Raw genomic sequence first — 10,034 nt, forward strand, 5'->3', positions numbered from 1 at the left:
GGACAAGGTAAGAAATTCAAATATTTTGAAGAATATGTATTGTATTTTGAGAAGAGAGAGAATGTTTTACAGAGCGCACTGAGTTGTTTAGATCAATATACAGATTACAACTTTAATTCGCTAATGGTTTTGTGGACAGACAAATTACAGCAAGTACAGGGAACCAGCCAGACTGAGGTTGAAACCGGTACTTTACTCTAAATGTGACCCTTTCCCTGAAAGTCTACTGTCTAATTAGGAATCCACACAGCCAGTTATGATGTGGATTGTTTAGATGGGGATTTCATGTAGATTCCAAACTATTACTTCCTGTGCATTGACGATCATTGATTGCTGCTGTGTGGTTTCCTGAATTCCCTTCCTTCAATTCCTCTTTCTCACGCTTTCGCTCACACTCCCTATACTCCCCAGGGGGAAGGCCTCTTAGCCCCCTCCCCACACACTCTCCGTAGCCCCTAACCCCCAGCTCATACAAGGCTACAGTAGATGAGTCCTCTAACTAAATTGGTTGATGTGCTGGACAGTATAAAAGAGGAACTACTCTATGTGTAGTTTGGGGAGGAGGGTAATAGGCTGACCACAACGCTCACGTCGCGTGCGTTGCAAAATATATTTAGAAATCTATGTTATTCAATTATTGCACCCACACTGCTCGCGTGCGCCAACGAGCGTCTGTGTTGCCAAGGGCTAAAATAGAACTCCTTTCTATTTCTGCCGCAGATCGCGCTGCAAGTCCTGCCTCTCCCATCTCCTCATTGGTTTGTAGAAGCAGGTACCGATGTGCCATCTCCTCATTGGTTATACCCACGTGGGTGACTGAAGACGAACGAGGTCAGTGGCGGTAATGCACCTAATTTATGAAAGTTGCCAATCGCAATATAAAGTCAAGAGAAGAAAAAGCCTGGAAGGAAGAGAGATGACTAGAAACGAGTTGGTTGACCGTTTTGTGTGTGGATTAATTGTTGGAGTAGAGGACCTAGGGCATTTCAGGTAAAATAACAACTCAATGTTCATATCCCAGGACAAATTAGCTAGCAAGTGCAAGCTAAATTGCCATAAATGTTTAATGCTTTTCAACCTGTGCCCAAATTAATGTAATTGGTTCAGAGTTTGTTTTGATATTTTAACCAGCGTGTCGTGATCGCGTTTGGTGTGGGGGGACAAAATAAATGTATGCACGATGGCCCACGCGCGCAGCAGGTTTGGGTTCCGTGTAAGTGTGGGGGAGGAGAGCAAACAAGAAGTTCTGGCTCTAATCTGAGAGAGAGATTGAGCCATGGCACAGACAAATCTGAGATTCTTGGCTGCTGACACAATGTATGAAAAGAAAGAACAATATTCCCCAACATTCGTATGTATTTGGACAGTGACATTATTCAAATCATGCTGTAATTTCTAAATGGTTCATTTGATATGAATAAAAACACCTTATAGCTGACTGTCTGCACTTTAACCTCATTGTCATTGTATCTTTTTTGGCTCTGGACTACAGAGCCAAAACAAAAATGTCATTACACAAATAAATACAGATTGCACATTATGAGTTGGTTTAAGATAATTTTCATAAAACCAAACTGGTCAGGCTATATACATTTTTCCCAGAATGCCGCAATAATTTTGTCCACAGAGGAAACATCCATTAAAGATGACAACCTACAATATGCTCACCTCGGCAACCACAAACAAACGAACAAAGGAACTATCAAACACCTTTCAACTTGCAACCAAGCAAAGATGTCTGAAATGATGGCAGTGGGAGGAGCCAGGTGAGTCTCACAGGCAGCTGTTGACAAGCAGCTGTTGACAAGTCATTAATTGATCTGTGAGGGCCAACAGCCATTCTGTGGTCGAACAACCAGCTTTTAAAAAGTTGGTAACCACCCTGCACCCTGAATGCAAAGTCATCTACAGACCTACTGTTCGTTCAAGAATACATGAAACTGCCAATCACATGAAGAAGACAGTTATAGCACACCTTGGCAGGGTAAATTATGTTGCCACCACTACTGATTGTTGGACAGCTCATCAAAGGAGTTACATGTCACTGGATAGATGAATAAACTTTGGTGAGACGTTCTGTGCACTTGCTTGCAGTAGATTGAGAGGTTCCCACACATTTGATGTGCTTGCAGGTGCCGTCGATGACATCCATTGTGCAAAGAGTATCAGAGGGAAAGTGGTAAGATTCACAACAGACAGTGGAACAAACTTCATCAAAGCATTCAATGTTTTTGGTGAGCAGAGCCAGGCAGTCGAGTCAGCAGACCGAGACTCAGATGCTGAAGAGCCAGCAGAGCAGGTTGAATACCAAGACACCTATTCCATCCTGGAAAATGACAGTGGCCTATAATATCAACTCCCTCAGCATCAACGGTGTGCATGTCACCTGCTGAACCTCATTGCAACAACAGATTCTGCATTGGCAGAAACAAATAGTGATAGCTACAAAGGTTGTCCAGGTCGTCTTTTGCGAAATGCCAAGCCATGTTGTGACGATCGTCGTAAAGAGAAGACCAAGGTGCAGCGTGGTAAGTGTTCATATTTCTATTTTATTTAACTCAGAACACTAAATCAAAATAATAAACAATGAAAAACAGACGTCACGTTCTGCAGGCTTACTGAGCTGTACAAAAACAAGATCCCACACTGGAGGAGGGAAAAAGGGCTGCCTAAGTATGATTCCCAATCAGAGACAACGATAGACAGCTGCCTCTGATTGGAAACCATACTAGGCCAATCAAAGAAAAAGACAACATAGAAATATAACACCTAGAATGCCCACCCCACACCCTGACCTAACAAAATAGAGAAATAAAATGTCTCTCTTAGGTCAGGGCGTGACACATGTGGAATACAACAGGGCGGTCAACCTTAGTTGTGGAAGTTGTAGAGAATGAGTGCAGACTGCAGTTGATCCGTCCAAATCAAAAACGTTGGAACTCAACTTAGCTGGCTGTGGAGAGGATCACACGTATCATACAAGAGAAGGGGAAGGATGCCATAAGAAATGTGTGAGAAGAATTAAAGGTGAAAATGTGAGTAGCAATTCTTTGAATCAATGTAATGTTTTCCTATTACAGTAATATTTATTGTCCATGAAATGTTAGAATTCTAAGAGGTATTACATTTACCTTTCAGGCTGAGCCCGGCAGAAATGTCCTTCTTGAATGAGTACTGCAAAGTGATGAAACCTTTGGTCTCAGCTTTGAACATTCTACAGTCTGAGACCAACACGCATATGGGGGGGCTGCTGCCAATGATCTTCTTACTAAAAACAAAACTTCAAAGTCTGGAAGCATCTTGCTAAATGTGCCTACCAGTTATCAGAGCCCTTCAGAACGGTCTCCAAAAGCGCTTTGGAGAAATGATGGAGGAGCCACAGCTTATTGCTGCTGCAATCCTTCTGCCAAAGTTCAAGGCGTCTTGGACTGACAAAGCTGATGTCATCACAGCCGGTATGATTACTTTAATTAAAGTTTTGAACCTCATTGTCCATATGATGATATCTTTTGGTCTTTAACTCTTTTCTTTAATAGTTTTTTGTTATGTTTTTCTTTTTTTCATTATTTAAGTTGCATTACAGGTGCTGGACAATAACCTTTGCATATAACTATGTTTGGGTACAGCCAGACATGGACTCACCTTAACATTACAGAATTTGTTAGGTCTGAATGTATTTGCACAACTCAAATCAATCTCAGTGTCTGAGAATAACAAGTGTGGAAGTCTGTGTTAGAGCTATTGCAATGCCAATAATATGATTGTGTTGCCAGCCACATACAACAGAGTTTGCTGAAACACTGAATATGGGAATGTTGTGTTGTTTCCAGTGTACAGGTTTGGCGTACCTGAAGAATCATCTTGACACAATCACACAGGATGAGACTGAACATCTAAGGCAGCATTCATCTGATGAAGAGGATTTCTTCTCATCACTGACAACCAAACGGTCAGAAAGTACAGCAGACCTGGATGGGTATCTTGCTAGTCCATCGGACAAAATGGATTTACTTCATTTGTTTCCGTACATAAAGAAGTTGTCCCTCAAACTCAACGCAGGCCTGCCTGCATCTGCCGCCTGTGAGCGTCTTTTTAGCTGTGCTGGACTACTCTTCACTACAAAGCGAGCCAGGATAGACTCAATTAACTTAGAAAATCAGCTCCTACTGAAACTGAAAGGCAAATTCAGAGAGAAGTGAAATTAGTTAAGTGTTCGATAGGTAGTTCCACAGAAAATGTGCCTTTTGAACATTCCTTCATTTGTATATGTGAAGTTGAAGATTTAATATTAAAATCAGCTGTGCTGGATCTTATCTTGTTGGTTATTTTCTGGTGTTTTATGGAACATTTAGCCTGTCAATCATTATATGTAAACAATATTACATATACAGTATTTTATAGAAAAGTAAACTTTTTTGGTTTGTGAATCTTGCATTCAATTGCCACACCCTTTTCACATTGTAAAAGGAGAATAAAAATAACCATCAAAATTGAAATAGCAAATTATTTTAGAAGTAACTTAGTAAATTTTACTCTGAGTACTTTTTAAATGTGCTACTTTTTACTTTTACTTGTAGTTTTTTTTTTTACACCTGTACTTTTACTTCTACTTGATTAGATTTTCATTAAAGTAACAGTACTTCTACTTGAGTAGAATTTTACAGTACTCTTTCCACCCCTGTCCCTAACTGCTTTGAGACAGCTGTATATTGTAGAGAATCACCATGCAAAATCTGTCATTCTGAGGGTGTCTTGGGGAAGACCATTGAGAAGCCTGTTGATCTATTTGTTGATAGCGCCCTCTGTCTTCAGAGTAGCACAGGCTCCATGTCACCATACAACCGTTCTCATTCATTATAAAGAAACACAGATCATATTTTAACCAGTTAGGGCTAGGGGGCAGTATTTACACGGCCGGATAAAAGACGTACCCAATTTAATCTGGTTATTATTACTGCCCAGAAACTAGAATATGCATATAATTATTGTCTTTGGATAGAAAACACCCTAAAGTTTCTAAAACTGTTTGAATGGTGTCTGTGAGTATAACAGAACTCATATGGCAGGCAAAAACCTGAGAAGATTCTGTACAGGAAGTACCCTCTCTGACCATTCCTTGAGCTTCTTGGCTCTGTTTATTAAACTTAGGATCTTTGCTGTAACGTGACACTTCCTACGGTTCCCATAGGCTCTCAGAACCCGGGAAAAAGCTGAATGATGTAATTCCAGCCCCTGGCTGAAAAACATTAGCGCCTTTGGTAAGTGCTCTATCAGAGGACCATCAGACTGAGGCTCGTGCACGGGGCGACACCATGTTTTTATTTTCTCTCTCTTTGTACTAAAACACGATTTCCCGGTCGGAATATTATCGCTTTTTTACGAGAAAAATGGCATAAAAATTGATTTTAAACAGCGGTTGACATGCTTCGAAGTACGGTAATGGAATATTTAGATTTTTTTTGTCACGAAACGCATCGGGCGCGTAACCTGTATTTCCCTTTCAGATAGTGTCTTGAACGCACGAACGAAACGCCGCTATTTGGATATAACTATGGATTATTTGGGACCAAACCAACATTTGTTATTGAAGTAGAAGTCCTGGGAGTGCATTCTGACGAAGAACAGCAAAGGTAATAACATTTTTCTTATAGTAAATCTGACTTTGGTGAGGGCTAAACTTGGCGGGTGTGTAAATAGCTAGCCCTGTGATGCCGGGCTATCTACTTAGAATATTGCAAAATGTGTTTTCACCGAAAAGCTATTTTAAAATCGGACATAGCGAGTGCATAGAGAAGTTCTGTATCTATAATTCTTAAAATAATTGTTCTGTTTTTTGTGAACGTTTATCGTGAGTAATTTAGTAAATTCACCGGAAGTTTGCGGGGGGTATGCTAGTTCTGAACGTCACATGCTAATGTAAAAAGCTGGTTTTTGATATAAATATGAACTTGATTGAACAAAACATGCATGTATTGTATAACATAATGTCCTAGAAGTGTCATCTGATGAAGATCATCAAAGGTTAGTGTTGCATTTAGCTGTGGTTTGGATTTATGTGACATTATATGCTAGCTTGAAAAATGGGTGTCTGATTATTTCTGGCTGGGTACTCTGCTGACATAATCTAATGTTTTGCTTTCGTTGTAAAGCCTTTTTGAAATCGGACAGTGTGGTTAGATTAACGAGAGTCTTGTCTTTAAAATGGTGTAAAATAGTCATATGTTTGAGAAATGTAAGTAATAGCATTTCTAAGTTATTTGAATAACGCGCCACAGGATTCCACTGGCTGTTACGTAGTTGGGACGATTTTGTCCCACCTACCCTAGAGAGGTAAACCAGATGAACAAAGTAACCTTAGCTCCTTCCCCACAAAGCATATTCCCTCAATAGATCAAGCTAGCAAAAATAAGCTTTGGTCGTTCCATATTGGCAGTTGGAATTGACGTGCTATCACAGGGAAAGCTCTTTATGCAGGAGTAGAGCTCCATGGATCAATAGATGTTACCCAGAAAAAGCCCACAGAACCACTAATGAAAACAAGAGGTTCCATGGGCTTATGCTGTATGGTTTCTGCAATAAGAGTTGAACTAACCACCAAGCTACAGTGAAAAACAGACAATGGAGAGTGACATGTCTCCAATTCTGTATTTAAAAAAATAAAAACAAACCCCACCAGCCTATGAATTGAGACATCGCAATTATTTCCATACTTATATACACTATACTATAGCCTACTATGCTAGGCTGCATGAAGAGCAAAATGACATCCAGAGATGCCCTGTTTACCCTAATTTCCTGTCCTCCTGTGGAAAAGTTGGCAATGGAATTCAACTTTGTGGCATTGTTTATCCTGTTGTGATGATGCATTTCACCAGTGGTCTGCAGGACAGGTTGTATGGTGTTTGAAGAGAAGTGCTCTTTCATGATGACTATTTGACACACCCATTGGTCTGCAGCATTCTTTCTCTTTTCAACACCACCTGTTTTTCAATGGTGGTAAATGTATGATCAATGAGATCCTTCTTATGGAACTCATACCCTTGACTATGAAACTCAACCTTCAGAGAAGAGCAATGTTATCCCATAAAGCCACCCTAGTAAACAACAAGTAAACAACAAGAAATCTCCTAACTCCTGTTTTCCTCACACAGCCCATAGACACATTAAGAGAGGGTGCATGGAAGACAAGGGGATGATTAAAATAGATATCTTTCCTACTGCACTGTATATTATATACTGTACTCAATTTTGACAGGCTTGATTTACGATAGTGTAGCACTGAGGCTAAAGCCCTAGCAGAACCATATAGCTACTCCACTGACCCAGAACTGCTGGCCGTCTCCACCTCCAACATGGCTAATGAGTGATTCCATCATGCTGATCCAAGCACTTTGGAGCTCGTCCTCAGGATATTAGCTCAGCCAAAGATTATTCATCGACTATCAAACCAAAGCTGTGGACAGGAAACGCTGACTTATGTGCAAATAGCAATTCAATTAGTAGGGGACCCGGTGAGTGCGGGTGCACTAGCTTGCTTTAATGGCAATAGACATCAACATGTTTACACAAGACAGGCAAGACACACATATATACATCCAATAACAGCTGATGTGTTGCCGTTTGTCACGAAGCATAATGACAAATGTAGAATTTGAATGATGTTTTATTATGACTGAATTAGTACGAATTAGAAAGATTAGTCACTTCACATCCATGCTGTAACAATTGGCATAAATAATGTGTTCACAAATGGGCACAGCTCGGGAGGTAATACAATTAAAGTTCTGCTACTGCAGCATGCTTGATATGAGTTCAGAAGCAAGAGTTTGAGTGTATTGTGAAGACAAGGCACAGTAGAGAACACTGAGTGCCAAGTTGTTTTCGCGGATGGCAAAATAGCTTCCATGCTCTCTTTTATTGTAATGAAGGCCAGCCTGTGTCGCAGAGAGACAAAATGAGAGCACAGCTCAGCAGCTGCAATCTCAGCAAAATCATCTCTCTGGAATTGTGGGCAGCAAGTTTATTCCTAACATAAATTGTTAAGTATTTGGCAGTAGGGTAAGATGCATTGAGTTAAGCTATTTAACTATGAGAGAGTATTGAGTAAAATGAGTTAGTCACTTATAATAATAAAATGCATCTACAGTTAATTAAATACTCTGCAAACACTTGGCTATGTAACACTGCCTCAAATGAGCAATACATTCAGATTCCTACGCAGTGAATCTAATTGCCACCAAAGCTACTTGCTATACACAGTGCATAGTATTAAGTAATGGCTAGGACAAATTGCATGGTGTATTCACAAAACCTCATCACCATTTTACCGTCATTTCCCACACAATTCAGAATAACCCTTCAGGTTGATAACATAAGGATCCCTATTTGTCTGACTTGTTGCACCTCTATCAGCATCACTGAGTGTACTTACAGCGCCACATTATTGTGCATCTCCCAGTAGTGGCAGTCCTCAGGGAAGCTCCAGGTGGCCTTGCTCTCCTTGTGGTGACTGACAGCATGCACCACGAACCCCGCCAGCTGCTTCTCCAGGACCTCCACCACGGCCTGGGCATCACCCTTCTTCCCCGGCCCCTCCATCAGTTGCTGGATGCAGTCGCGGGACACCGGTTGGGGACTGGTGCTGTAGGAAACCATCAGGGTGGTATCGTTCTCTTGCAGCACCTCAAACCAGTTCTGACTGGCCATATGTTGGAAGTGGTACCCCGGCACGCCAGTTCCGATAGCTGCTGCCAGAGTGGTTGACCGCTCGGACCGACCAGCTCACCCAGTCATACTTCCTGGTGAGGAATTCCTGTACTTCCTAAGCCGTGTCCTGAAGATTGCTTTCCTCTTTTTCTTGGAGAAGACGCTGGGAGTCAAGGCAGGCCTGTTCAGGGAAGGCTGCTATGGAGGCCTCGATGCATGCCTTCATCTTTGATTCCACTTCCTCAATTTTGCTGCACAGTGGTCCAGCAGGGCCATCAGGCCCAGGCAGAAGAGCTCCTTCATCCTCACACAGAAGTCCTCCAGCACGCGCCCGTTTCTCACCTCATACCTGAGACAGATGAGGAACCAACCACTAAGCTGTTGTTAATAACAATAAAAGTAATCATCCTATGTACCATAATCACAAGTTAACAGTTCAAGTTCATGCCACAACTGTTCTCGAACTAGAATACACAACAAACACCATGCTCCACAGATGCATAAAGGTCCATTTAGCATGGTTAAGAACACTTTACCGCTCCACCACCTCGAAGATGGACTCTTCAAAGCTGTTTGTGCCCATCAGAGCATCATACAGCACATACAGGTTCTTCTCCCCTCCGGTCTTGGAGAAGTGCTCCAGAAACAGCCTTGTCTTGACCTCCTGAAACTGTGGCTTGGCCTCCAGAATGTCTATGTACTTCCGGAACTGGTTCCTGATATTCTCCTCCACCGAGAAGTAATGGGAATCCAGCCGGCCCTTCCTAATCTCACAGTCAATGTCCTCCAGCTGGATGGACAGTACGTCCAGCTTGTTCCTCACCACCAGGAACTGCTCTTTGACATAGAAGACCTCTTTGCTCTTCACGGTGTCCAGGGCTAGTTGTAGGACAGGGGTGGCTGCCTCGCAGAGAGGGAAGAGTTCCCCTACTGCCCTGGCCAACACCTCAGCCCCTCGCTCAAAACTCTCCATCATAGCCCTGCTGGCCTCTGGGCCATCACCTGCTCCAGAGGACTTGCCATTCTCTGGAGGGAGAATCAATACAAAAGTTGAACTGTGTGTCAATGCTTGTTTAGGTGTGCCGGTCTTCAGAAAACATGCTCAAAATCAGGACGGAAAAGCTGCACATTGCTCTCAAATAAAGTGGTTGAATGCCATTCAACCCCTTATGGGGGCACAGTCTGTGAGTTCTCTGTAGAGTAACACAGATACAATTATAAATTCAGATATCGCTATTGGACATTTACAAATTAGATTGATAACCTTGTTAAAGACCAAAACACACATGAGCCACATCACTATTACATCTTAAAAGAGGCAATTAGCA

The 10,034-nt window shown here is 41.8% G+C and overlaps 1 pseudogene; it reads right to left on the reverse strand.

Annotated features, from left to right (window-relative positions):
* Positions 1-8,358: 8,358 nt before the first annotated feature.
* On the reverse strand, positions 8,359-9,729 carry LOC115176503 (uncharacterized; annotated as a pseudogene).
* Positions 9,730-10,034: the final 305 nt, after the last annotated feature.

This window comes from Salmo trutta, chromosome 37 (genome assembly GCF_901001165.1).
Source record: "Salmo trutta chromosome 37, fSalTru1.1, whole genome shotgun sequence".
Classification (NCBI taxonomy): Eukaryota; Metazoa; Chordata; class Actinopteri; order Salmoniformes; family Salmonidae; genus Salmo; species Salmo trutta.